Source organism: Protopterus annectens, chromosome 4.part0 (genome assembly GCF_019279795.1).
Source record: "Protopterus annectens isolate FY-2018-M chromosome 4.part0, PAN1.0, whole genome shotgun sequence".
Classification (NCBI taxonomy): domain Eukaryota; kingdom Metazoa; phylum Chordata; order Ceratodontiformes; family Protopteridae; genus Protopterus; species Protopterus annectens.
The window spans coordinates 1,451,308,610-1,451,321,713 of NC_056733.1; the positions used below are offsets into that span (position 1 = coordinate 1,451,308,610).

At 37.6% G+C, this 13,104-nt stretch overlaps 1 protein-coding gene across 1 annotated transcript in view; it reads left to right on the plus strand.

Annotated features, from left to right (window-relative positions):
- HK3 (hexokinase 3) overlaps positions 1–13,104 on the plus strand; it is a 411,658-nt gene that overhangs the window by 213,751 nt on the left and 184,803 nt on the right. The window lies entirely within an intron of this gene.

Below are 13,104 nucleotides of genomic sequence, written 5' to 3' on the forward strand. Positions count from 1 at the left end.
GTGGGAACATGGGTGACTTTCTTGGCTAGGCTTATAAGGGCCTCCGGCCCAATAGACTAGTATCATCCTATGAACCTATAGCAAGAATAGACCAAAGAAGAGACACTTGGTTTTTTGGAATTATCTCTAGAATTGGAGCATTAAATAAAACTAAAGATTAAGAAATATTACATCTATCTAACCATAGAGCTTGAATGAAGTTATTCATTTATTTCCAAAAAGGGGAGATTACTTCACATCCATATACCATGAATTATTATTTCAGAATCACATTTCCAGTGTTTAATTCTATTTGATTTATACATAATTGTAATTTTGTTAGGAGTGACAAAATCTCTGGGTAAGAATTTCCAAGTGAAAATTTTCCATTATAGTGAAGATACAGTTTTATCTGTAGATTTTAATATTATTTTCTTGTGTTCTTCAGAGAAGTCTTCATTATTACGTTTGAAGAGTAGTTCCAATAGGAGTTGTCTAAATATGTGAAGTCTAACTTTGAGACAAATATGATTTATGTTTCATTGTATTGTTATTGGTATTTATTAAGAATTCCAATAATTTGAGGAATATCTTATTAACCTCTGTGTTCACAAAGTCACTAAATGTTTGTAAAGTTAACCAATTCTCAGAATCTTGATTGTATTTGGAATATATATATATATATATATATATATATATATATATATATATATATATATATATATATATATATATGGGTCTACTGCGGTAGATCGAAATTTCACTTACACGAAAACCATATTACCGAGACGAAAAGGCTGACAGCACCAGAACACCAATTTCCCGCAATACCGACTTACCACTCTAAGTAAATAAATGCTTGGCCATACTGAAAAAAAAAAAAAAAAATGAAGGAAAGCAAAGCCACTCATGTGGAGGCTTCGCCCCTTCCTAACTAAATATACCAACTCTGAGATCGCACTATTGCAGGGGTATGGGGCAAAGTTAAACAGGATGGCCAAGCGTTTATTTACCTGGAGTGGTAAGTCAGTGGTCCGGGATGTTGGTGTTCTGGTGCTGTTCGCCTTTTCGTCTTGTTGAGAATTTATGGTCCAAATACAATCAAGATTCTGAGAATTGGTTAATTTTACAAACATTTAGTGACTTTGTGAACACAGAGATTAATAAAATATCCCCCAAATTTTTGGAATTCTTAATAAATATCAATAACAATACAATGAAACATAAGTCATATTTGTCTCAAATTTATAAAATAGAATTCTTAAGTTAGACTTCAAATATTTAGACAATTCCTATTGGAACTACTCTTCAAAAATAATAATGAACTATTTAGTGACTTCAGTCCTTATTGATTTGCCCAAAAGCCACAAATTTTATGCAGACCAGACCAAAGCTATGAGGCAAAAACCGGAACATTCTGTGAAACTCTAGGCAGTTGAGGGGTATGACACTTTACTATCTGTACTGAATGATTTAAAAGAGTCCAGGCTACCACAGATCTGTGATGTTCTTATACAATGAATTGAACATAAGATAAACTGTCTTCAATCCACATTTGTTAAAGGTTCAATAAAAAAAATCTGGATCAGTCAGTGTATGTTACTGCTTATCCTTTCTCAATCATCTTTTGACTTGAGTTATACAATGTAAACCATACTGCAAAGTCCCTTGTGGTAGATATGAAACTGAACACACTAATGTGGTATTAGACAAAAAAGTCTAACTTGCAGTGCACTAAATTGCTCCACATCATGTATTATGAGTAATAACTCTTAATGGTCGTGTAAACTCTACACCAGAATGAAACAGTCTGCCATCTTTTAAATGAATAAAATGAAAAAGTAAATTGTAGCTTATATATGTGATACTGCCTATGCCAGAACTTAGTTAAAACAGTAATATCCCGCTGGTTAGTATCAGTCCAAGATAGGAAAGCATTCTGGTTTGAATACTCCAAATATTAAAGAGAACAGTTTGAAGGTCCATTATACAATAAACCTTCCAAATAGTATAAGATTACACAACACTAGTGTTAAAATCTAAATTTCATTGAAAGCTTAGGAAACACACCGTAATTGGACTGCGACTCACTCAGAGCAGTCACAGGAAAAGTCACAGTATACATCGGAAAAATGCAGAAACAGACTTTGTAGCTATAGAACAGGACAAAATGGTGGACATATACAGTGACGATTTTATTTCATTATTACTTTCTTTGCAGCACCAATACATTTTTATCTATTTTTTTCTTCCTAAGTAATGCATTTCAGGATCCATGATGTTTGTCCATGACTGTGCTGGCTGGGTTTAAGGCAAGGTGTATGCTGTACATTACGGAGTATTAGGTTAGCTAGTACATTTTGTCTTTGTGATTTTTACTTATTTTTTATCTTATGTTTTCATTTTTTTGCTATATCATGCTCCCTTTTGATGCATACCGTTTTGGAAGTGGTAAGATATTGTATAAACCATCTTGACTTATGCTTTTTGAATTTGAAGTGAGGTGTTTCTTATAGAATAGATTAATTTGACTGAAAACAGAAAATATTGAAAGATAAAATGTTGAAAACTCGAAATACTGAAAATGGGAATTTGCCCTTTCCCCATTGCTGTGCAGTCTCATAGTTGGTATATATAACTAGCAGTTGGATGGGGGAGCATAGGGGTGCTTGCTCTGATGTATTAAATAGGTTTTCAACATTTTGTGTTTCAATATTTAGTCTTTTAAATCAAATTAATGTATTCCATACAGATAAGTGTGTATGTGTGTGTATGTATGTATGTATATATATATATATTGGGAAAACAATTAGAAAGCTCTCAGACAGGGTGAAGGAACACCTTGCAGCCATCAGGCATAATGACAGTTACAATGCATTAAGCAGACATGCCACCAGCTGCAATGGCTTCACCTGTTTTAAATTTCTAGTGGTAGAACAGGTCCAGCAGTTTTTTTGGAGATTGCAACACACTACTGGAGCTGAAGGAATTAAGATGGCAACTCCTCCTTGAAGCAGATACCCCACCAGGGATCAATGAGAATCTCAGCATTAAATGTGCATTAAAGTGGTACAACTAAAAAGTTAAAGCACGCCACCTAGTGGCAGGATGTTAGCAGATAAAACCTTTTGTTTTACAGCAGTGTCTCTCATTAGTCCAAATACTACTGCATTGGCGTAGAATATCTACCAATCATAGTGAAGTATTTTTTACACCAGTTAGACTATTTAAAGCCTGCAGAGTATTGCAAATGCATTACATTTTGCTCTGATGAAGTTCGATTGTTACCAATAAAGCGAACGAAAGCGCTCAGCAAATAACAGTTCTGGCTCAGCGTCTATTCATTGGAATTCTGTTTTTGTTTTTAACAGTTCGGAAGTTTTCAGTAGTATATATATATATATATATATGTGTGTGTGTGTGTAGGTTTACTATTAAAATGTGGAATGGCACTTACATGAAATTGGGATGGTCGAATGCGTGTTGTCCAGTTTCCATAATGCCGATCCGGGAATGTTCATATGCCCATTAGCGAATGGTTGTGTGCATTCACTAATATGGGATTGACGTTCTGATAGATCGCGCTACAGTGTTGATTGGGAAATTTACCCTTTTCCTCACTGTAGTGCGATCTTGGGGTTGGAATCCATAATATGAAGGGAGTGTGGGGGAGGAGGGTGTCCCCCCCCTCCAAAAACATTACCGGTAATATGGAATTTCAACAGTGGAACCTCCAGTGTTCGAATGTCGATTCTGTGGTTACCATTTCCAACATTTTGGTAATTCTGTATTACCAAATTCTTATAATGAAAGTGATCAAAAAGTGGAAAATTGTTTTGATTTTCCACATTTTGATAGCAAACCATATATATATATATATATATATATATATATATATATATATATATATATACACACACACACACACACACACACACACACACACACACACACACACACACACACACACATATGTATCAATGTCTGTGTTTGGGCTTATTTTATTGTATTTATTTATCCTCTGATTTCCTTTTGACTGTCCTGAGAAGGTAATGATTGAGTAATTGGTGTATGGATACTAAATCTTTCCTCTGTGAGTAAGGATTATTATCTGCCCAAATTAATCTTCTCACCTTTGGTTCTACCGCATATGATCGCATGTTATACCATCATGATACACTTGCTCATTGCCAGTTGCTCAAATAGGCAAGTGTTCAAACTCCCCCTAACTCGATCCCCTGCAACTACTTAGCTCACATCGCCCTACCAGAACCCTAACCTCAAAACTCTCTTCCTCCCCCCTAACCTAAAACCCCTCGCATTCTGTAAGCCTAAGACATCCTTCTTGCTCTCTAACCTTAAAATATCCTTCTCATTCCCTAGCCCTAAACCTAAAACTCCATTCCTGCTCCCTAGACTTAAGCTCTCCCCTCCTGCTCCTTAACCTTAAGACCTTCTTCACACTCCAGAAACCAAAAATCCCTACCTAAAGCTAAAGCTCCCTACTCCATATTACACATTACACATAATATTACATATTACATATATTATTATACTACACTTCCCCCACCCTTGCATTCACCAAGACTATTGCACATACTTTGCTCTAACTTCAGTAATCTCTGCTTGGGTAAGCTGCTGCAGCAGCTGCTTGACTGCACTCATATTTGAGTTCACGTGTGACCAGCAGCCTACCCAAGCTACAAGACACCAGAGTCCCTGGCTTTGAGACAGTGAGTTTTGATCGTTTGGGAGTCAGTTGCTTCTAGAACACCCTCATTTTGTTCAGCCGTTGCATGATACTTTATGTTCACCTTTTAGGTACCTGCTTCCTTGCAGTTTGCAGCTGGCTAAATGAAGTGTTGTTTTTAATGTTAATGTTCTTATTCATTTATTCATTCATTCATTAATTTATTCCCACTGAATTGTAGTAACTAAATTAGCATTAAATATTTAATTTGTTTTAGTGCTAGCTGGTCACTTTCATAAACATCTCTCATGTTAAAATGCCTTGTGATTTCCTGGGACAATAGTTGACTTTAGTTATTTGTTCAAATAGCTGGTACATAATTCATGAAGAGAACAACAATTTGCAAAGAGATCTTTTAATTTAGTTCACATTTCCTAGATGATTAGCAAAAAATAAATAATTTACTCATGCCTGCTAATGTAATTTTAAGCTTTCTAATTATTTCTTTCCAAATTCCATGAACTCTTTCTTGATTGTTTTGTTTTTTAATTGTTTTTTTTTATTTAGCTTTGAAGAACAGATGCTCTCAAATAATTAGATTGGTAACTACATGGTTTATTATTTAATTTAGTGGACTAGATCATTCCATTACGCATATGACCTACTTTTAAGTGAAAACCAAGGTGATTTATGCCAACTATGAGGAATATGAGCCAGAATACTGAGGCTGCTTCTGTGCTCTTAACCAATGCATACCTACCATAGGAAATTTACTATCTTCCTGCACTGGCACAAGAATCCATTATTTGTTCATCATGTTGCTCGCTGCTTAAGTAACCTTAGTTGTATGCATTACATCCGACCAAGGAAATAACACCTGGCCAGCTTCCAAAGCTTCAGGGTAACTTGTACATGTTAGGTAACTTAAGGTGATCTGACTGAAGGACAAATTTGAGTGTCAAGCCCTTCACTACCATTGAAGAGTATGCTCCTCTGAGGCTTTTGAGGATCGACAGTTGGCTTGAGATTTCCTTTGCTGGGCAGATAAGTTCCCTTAGGGAAAAAAAAAACTTCCATTCAATATTTTTTGTTTATTATTAATAGTTTTTTCTTCAGGAGTTATTTTCAAGCTAGGAGGTTGTGCTTTAATGGACTGTCACAAGACTGTACTGTACTTTTAAATGGGAGCTCTCTTTTGTCAGTTTAAAAGTTGTTTAAAGTAACTGAAAATATTTTTCTGTGGAGAAATTGTGTTTATTTTACTTTGTGGGGCTAGCAAAGTGCTTTAAAGTGCTTTTCACTGTATGTTTGCCACATGGTTGGTCCTTCTCGCATCCACAGAAAGGAAAAGATAAGCAAACTGCCGTTGCCATCACAACAGACTAGCAGTTTTCCACAGGTGCAGTTGGGTGACTCTGCTGTGGCCCTTAGTTGTACCTCAAGGCACTCATCTTTTACCTCAGATCCTTCTAGTGTTACACCTACAGCCACTACAGACTGGGGGGTTGCCACATCCTCTGTGGCTGTTGGGGTCTCCAACCTTGCTGAATGTCCACCATGGCAGTGAGCATGGAAGAGCAACTCTTGTTGCTCCAAGGAGAGGGAACAGGGAAGACTTCCCTGTTTTGTCAGAATGTTGCCCATCCCTGTGGAAGCTGCTGCTGTCATTAATAACACTGTCACAGTTTTCCTGTCAAAAGAAACAGAAAACTAAGCGTATGTCTTCTTCTTCTCAAATTTCCTTAAACAGGAGTAGTTTACCAAGTTTGGCTCAAGGTTTAATTCGGATTATTGATCCTTCCTGTAAATTAGTTCCTGGAAAAAAGATGAGTGGCTGAGGTACAACTAATGGCCACAGCAGTCACCCACCTGCAGCTGAGACAAATTGTCTCCTTGAATCTCTTCAGGAGGATGAAGGGACAGATACAGTTTTTTTTCCTCAGCTTTCTGATTCAGTTGCAGCAGAGTGCTCAGTTTCTGACTCTCCCATTGTGTGTGTGTGTGTGTGTGTGTGTGTGTGTGTGTGACTCTGTTGATTCTTCTTCAAGGTCTATGGCCACTGGTACTGTTATGAGGAGATTTTTCATGGTTGTTTTCTCAGTATCTCCAAGACGATGTCAAATATGAGATTTTAAATTATCCTTTGGTTAGAAATTTAGTTTCTGGCTTTTCTGCTGCAGAGTTGATGAACAAGTGTGATGAAAGGGAAAACCTGATACAGGGAATCTCTAATATTTTTCACTCTTCCTTTTCCAAGTTTTCCAATGGATTCTCTAGCTTCTCATACAGTTTTTCTAAAAAACAAAACAAACAGTCTTAAAATAAAGGTAAACAGACATTTAAAAAGATATGGCAAAGGGTTCCAAGAAAGTTCTGGAAACTCCCAAAACTAAGGACAGTCCAATTAGTCAAAATGACAAAATACTTTGTACCCTCCTCCTGGGGCAGCTGCGGTTGTGCAGCAGTTAGCGTTGCCACCTCACAGCAGGAGGTTCTCTGGTGTGATTCCCGGCTGGGGTGCCTTCTGTGTGGAGTCTGTATGTCCTCCCTGTGGTCGCGTGGGTTTCCTCCAGGTGCTCTGGCTTCCTCCCACATCCCAAAGACATGCAGTAGGGGGATTGGACACTCTAAATTGGCCCTAGGTGTGAGTGGGTGCATGTATGCTTTCTGTGGAAGGTTGGGCGCCAGGATGGCAACTCGACACTGTAAAACTCCACTGCCAGTCATGAGCGGAGAGATGATCCACTGTGGAGACCCCTAACTGGGAAAAGTCGAAAGAAGAAGAAGACTTTGTTCCCTCCTCCCATCCTGGTACCCTCATTTTTCTTCCTGAAAGTCTGAATCTGTACTTTTCTGTTTGGCAATATATAGGTTCAGACAAGTGGGTTCTGAAGATCATTCATCAAAGTTACAGATGGCAGTGGAAGGACATTTCTCTTTTCTAGAGGATAATTCCTCATCCTCTAGACCAGACTCTTTTGTTTCCACTTGTCCTTCATCACATGCTATGCCAGGGAGTTATATAACCTGTCCCCCCTTGCCAGGTGGGAAAGGGGTTTTATTTAAGGATGTCTTTAGTACCAAAAAAAGAAAATGCTTGGAGACCTGTTCAGGATTTTTCTTTTTTAAATCTATTTGTGATAATGCCCAAATTCAAAATAGTATCATTTCAAACCTGTGACCTCTTCTTCCTCTAACTAGTTTCTTTATAATATTGGATTCAAAGTATGCATATCATCACATTCCTGTCCATCTAGACTTCAGGTGTTTCTTAGGGATTTGTGTTTCTGGATCACGTTACCGGTTGTGTGACTTATCCTTTTGAATATCTACTGCACTAAGAGTGCTCACAAAGTGTCTAGCTCCAGTTGTAGCTCATTGCAGGCTAGGGTTTCATATTTAGATGACTCACTTTTCTTTGTAGAGTCTTTTTTCAAATTGTCAGGAATCTCTCTCGTTCTCCTGGGTGAGAGATCTCTTACACAAGCTGGGATTCCAAGAGAACATCAAAAAGTCTTTCTTGACTCTTTTTCATAACATTGTTTTTCTGGGATATCAACTAGAAACCACACTTTATAGACCTTTTCTTCCACAGGAAAAAAATAGATTCATATCTGTATCTAATTCTTGGATTCCACTCAGACTTCAGTCACGGTGAAGGAATACCTCAGGATTTTGGGTCTCATGGGTTCTATGATTGTCATGATACCCCTGGCAAGACTTCACATGAAAAATATACAGAGGTATCTTAAGTCTCTTTGGTCCCAGCACCAACACCCCTTACCTTCTGAGATACCAATGCTGTGGTTTCTCAGAAGGAAACTCACTTGGTGGAAACAACAGCTATCCCTATATCCAGGTCTCCTTTTTTCCTGTCCTGTTCCAAAGCAGTCAGTCATAACATCACCAATGGACATTGCTTGGGGACCAGTTTCAGGAGGGATAAACGTGCAAGTTGTGTGGGACAGCAAGAACAGATGCAAGTGCATAAATATAAAAGAGATGCTTGTCATGATTAAAGCACTCGCCTCTCTGAACCATCATTGGTATCTTGGACCTGTTCAAGTTGTTGCAGACAATGCCAGTCATGTGGTACATCAACAAGCAGGGGGAAGCCAGGTTGTACCCCTTCTGCAGAATAGCCATATTTAGCTTGGGATATAGCTTCACTGCACTGCCTCATCCTACAAGCATCCTACATTCTGTCAGAGCAAAACTGTGTAGCAGACAAGCTGAGCAGGACAAGGGCAGACCCTCATGAATGAAAATTAGATCATGGGTCTTCTAAGTGTCGATCCATCTGTGGGCCCCTTTGCGTCCTCTCTGAACAATCAGCTGGCAAGATGGTAAACCTATTCCAAGCCCTAGCCTGACCTTCCTTTACCAGACAGGACCCAATCAGCACAATCCTCTCACTAAAGTGCTGATAGGCCCCTTTCAATCCAAGATGGCTAGGAAAATGTACTCAGAACAACCAACCACTACAAACAGACCCTGCTTGTATTTGGACTGTGCTACAGCTACTAGCTACCCTAGTTTCAGTGGGAAACACTAGGGAATGTTTAATACAGCAAAAAAATAGCAGTGAAACACTAAAAATGTTTTAAACAGCAGAAAATCAGCAAGGTGCCTCTAAAGAATGTTTTAAACAGCTAACAGATTAGTTATTTAAACACTGCTTGACAGGAAAACCAGAATAAGCAGAACAGATAGCTTTAAAACAGTGACAAATACCAGTAAATACTTAACAAACAGTGCAAATAGCAAAAAGAACTTTGTAAACAGAGAAAACAGCAATACAGTTTGATTTAACAGGTACAGCAATGCAGGCAATTGCAGTACAACAGTGTAGTTTAGTACACAGTATATAAACGCAGTATAAAATTAGGTGGCAGACAATAAAAAAGTGCAGTAAATAGTAGAAATAAGCCAAAAAAGCTGGCAACTTACATTTTTTGGAAGCTCAGAAGCCTATAGTCATCTGGTATCTCAGAATGTAGACCATTGCAGTACAACAGTGTAGTTTAGTACACAGTATATAAATACAGTATAAAGTAGGTAGCAAGCAATAAAAAAGTGCAGTAAATAGTATAAATAAGCAAAAAAAAAAAAAAAACTGGCAACTTATGTTTTTTGGAAGCTCAGTTGCCTCTAGTCATCTGGTATCTCAGCTCAGAGTTGTGGCTGGTAGCCCACCACAGTTCAGCTTTGTACAAACAAGCAGAAACCTGTTCAAATGCGGCCCCTAAATATCAGAAGCTAAAAACTTGACAAAAAATGTAAAAAGATTCAAAAGGACCAATGAGGATGCTTATTCGAAGCCCTAGGCAGACCTCCCTTAACCAGACAGGACCCAATCAGCACAATCCTCTTAGTAAAGTGCAGATAGGCCCCTTCCAATCCAAGATGGCCTGGAAAACGTGCTCAGAACAAACAGCCACTACAAACAGACCCAGATGCAGCAAGCCTGTATCTGGACTATTCTACAGCTACTAGCTACCCCAGGGAGAAAAGCTCTGACAAGAACATAGATACAGAAAAAATTAAACATTAATTGGTACAAAAGTAGAAGCAGTGTTACACATAGTGATTACAGTAATATATACAGAATATATACATAAAAGCAGGAATTTAGTTGGCTTGATTGCAGTAATATATATATATATATATATATATATATATATATATATATATATATATATATATATATATATATATATATATATATATATATATATGGGTTCCCTTTAAATCATCGAATGTTCAGAACATCGAAGTTCTGATCATCGAGACCAGAACATCGATGTTCAGAACATCGAAGGTTTAAAGTGGAAGTGCCAGGTAAGTGAGATTGTGGAATGTTGGGTGTGTATGCAGGGCAGCAAGGTGTCCTGCATGTTGAGTGTGTGTGTGCCATCTGAGTGTTGGCATTGCAGGTAGGGTGCAGGAAATCTCCCAAGTTGGAATATTAAAGTAGGGGGGGGTGCAGGGGGGCTTAACATAGTGTTTGTGATTTTTTTTTTTACGGTTCATTTTGAATTTTCGATGTTCTGAACATCGATGTTTTGGTCTCGATGATCATAACGTCGATGTTTTGAAAATTCGATGATTCAAAGTGAATCTATCTATATATATATATATATATATATATATATATATATATATATATATATATGTGTGTGTGTGTATATATATATATATATATATATATATATATATATATATATATATATGTGTGTATATATATATATATATATATATATATATATATATATATATATATATATATATATATATATATATATGTATTAATAGAATATATACATAAAAGCAGGAATTTAGTTGGTTGTCAGATTAACTCAATCAGAAAGGTATAAACAGAGATATATTAATCAGCATTATTGTACCAGTATCACATGATGAAAAAAATAATAATTATGGAGAAAATATCATCAGTCAGCAGTAGCAAAAAGCAGAGGAGTTTAGTTATCATATAAGGAGAAGAACGAGGTTAGGTTTTAGAGCAGGTACATAGCCAGGAAGAGTTGAGATGATTTTTCAGTATTTGTTTGAAGGTGGTGGTGCTGCCTGTGTTTCAGCACAAAAAAGATCAAAAATCCAGGTGAAGTGTGAAAACATCACTCTTTTCATTACACTACTTCCTGCATGCACCCCTCATCCTCCCACTATTACACTACTTCCTGCATGCACCCCTCATCCTCCCACTATTACACTACTTCCTGCATGCACCCCTTATGCTCTAACTATTACACTATTTGCTGCGTGCACCCCTCATCCTCTCACTGTTACACTACTTCCTGCATGCACCCCTTATGCTCTAACTATTACACTATTTGTCGCATGCACCCCTCATCCTCTCACTGTTGCACTACTTCCTGCATGCACCCCTCATCCTCCCACTATTACACTACTTCCTGCATGCACCCCTTATGCTCTATTACACTATTTGCTGCATGCACCCCTCATCCTCTCACTGTTACACTACTTCCTGCATGCACCCCTCATCCTCCCACTATTACACTACTTCCTGCATGCACCCCTTATGCTCTAACTATTACACTATTTGCTGCATGCACCCCTCATCCTCCCACTATTACACTACCTCCTGCATGCACATCACTTTTTATAATGCTTGTTTCATTGTTAATTAACAGCTTTGCTGAATAATCTCAGAGTCTGTAAAAAAAGCCTCAAAGCTAGGTGCATTTGCTCTGCTGTTGAAAGAACCACATCTCATTTTAAACCACTGTGTTTGGTATAGCCCATCTCTTTGCTTTGAATGTCTTAAACTGCTTTATAATCACACTTCAATGAAATTTTCCTAATCAGCTATGCAGTCTGCTGTGCTGTGTACCTCTCTCCATAGACTTAAAACATATATTTTTACATTTCTATTTCTTCAGTTTTATGAGTGTAACCAGCAGAATATGAATATACTTCTGTCTATATTTTAAACATACCGCTTATTTAGTGATGTCCATCTTGGCAAGAGGCTACAAATAAAAGGGTAATAAACAATGATTCATATATATGGGACTAATGAAAATATCAGTAATATAGGTTCACACGTATGTGCTAGGCTAGCTGCCTTTGTTGGACATTTTAAGCCTAACCAGTTTTCCCTTTTTGTGCTTGAAACAACCTATCCCATATGCTTATAGACTGATCTTACACACACCATGGTCGATAATAGCTTAGAGTTTAATAGATTAGCTAACTGCCCTTGTGGGCCATTTTAAGCCTAGTCAATTATCCCATGTGAGAATCCAACCTTGAACTTTGTGTGTATAAGGTAAGTGCCTTAACTATTATGCCAACCTCCCAATAATTATATATTACCCTTAATAAGAATAACTGGGATCAGGCCATTGATTATTCGAGGGGACCCATGCATGGGATAAAGCATTTACAAACTGTCTCTGTCCACTACTAGTACAGGGGGCAGTCCTGGGGTAAATTTTTTGTTTCCCATCCAAAGATCTAAGTTTTTCTTGAAAATGGAAAGTATGAACTTTATTTTATGTGGATGGGGAGTCTGTTCCACAGCAGCTGTATCCTCTACAAAATATACCTGTCCCTCCAAACCATTTTGTTGATGTTGCAGAAAGGTTTAGTCTGGTATACTGAGTATTTCTGATGCCATTTGACTTGCCGATGTGCAGTAAATCCATCAGTACTGGGTCAGATGATGTTTTTTATGTCAGACATGGTCACCTCTTAATAGTCTGCATGGTGCAGTACTGAGTATAGTGCCAGGGTTTTCAGTTGGTTGTTTAGGCCTTGTATCCTTTTAGTAAGGTATCTTTGTGGACAGTCCAGTTGTTGCATGTGTCTGGACAGAATGTTTCCTCGGTGTGCAGTTTTACCAACTGAATATGCAGTTGTGATAGACATGAATGAACTCAAATAGTCTG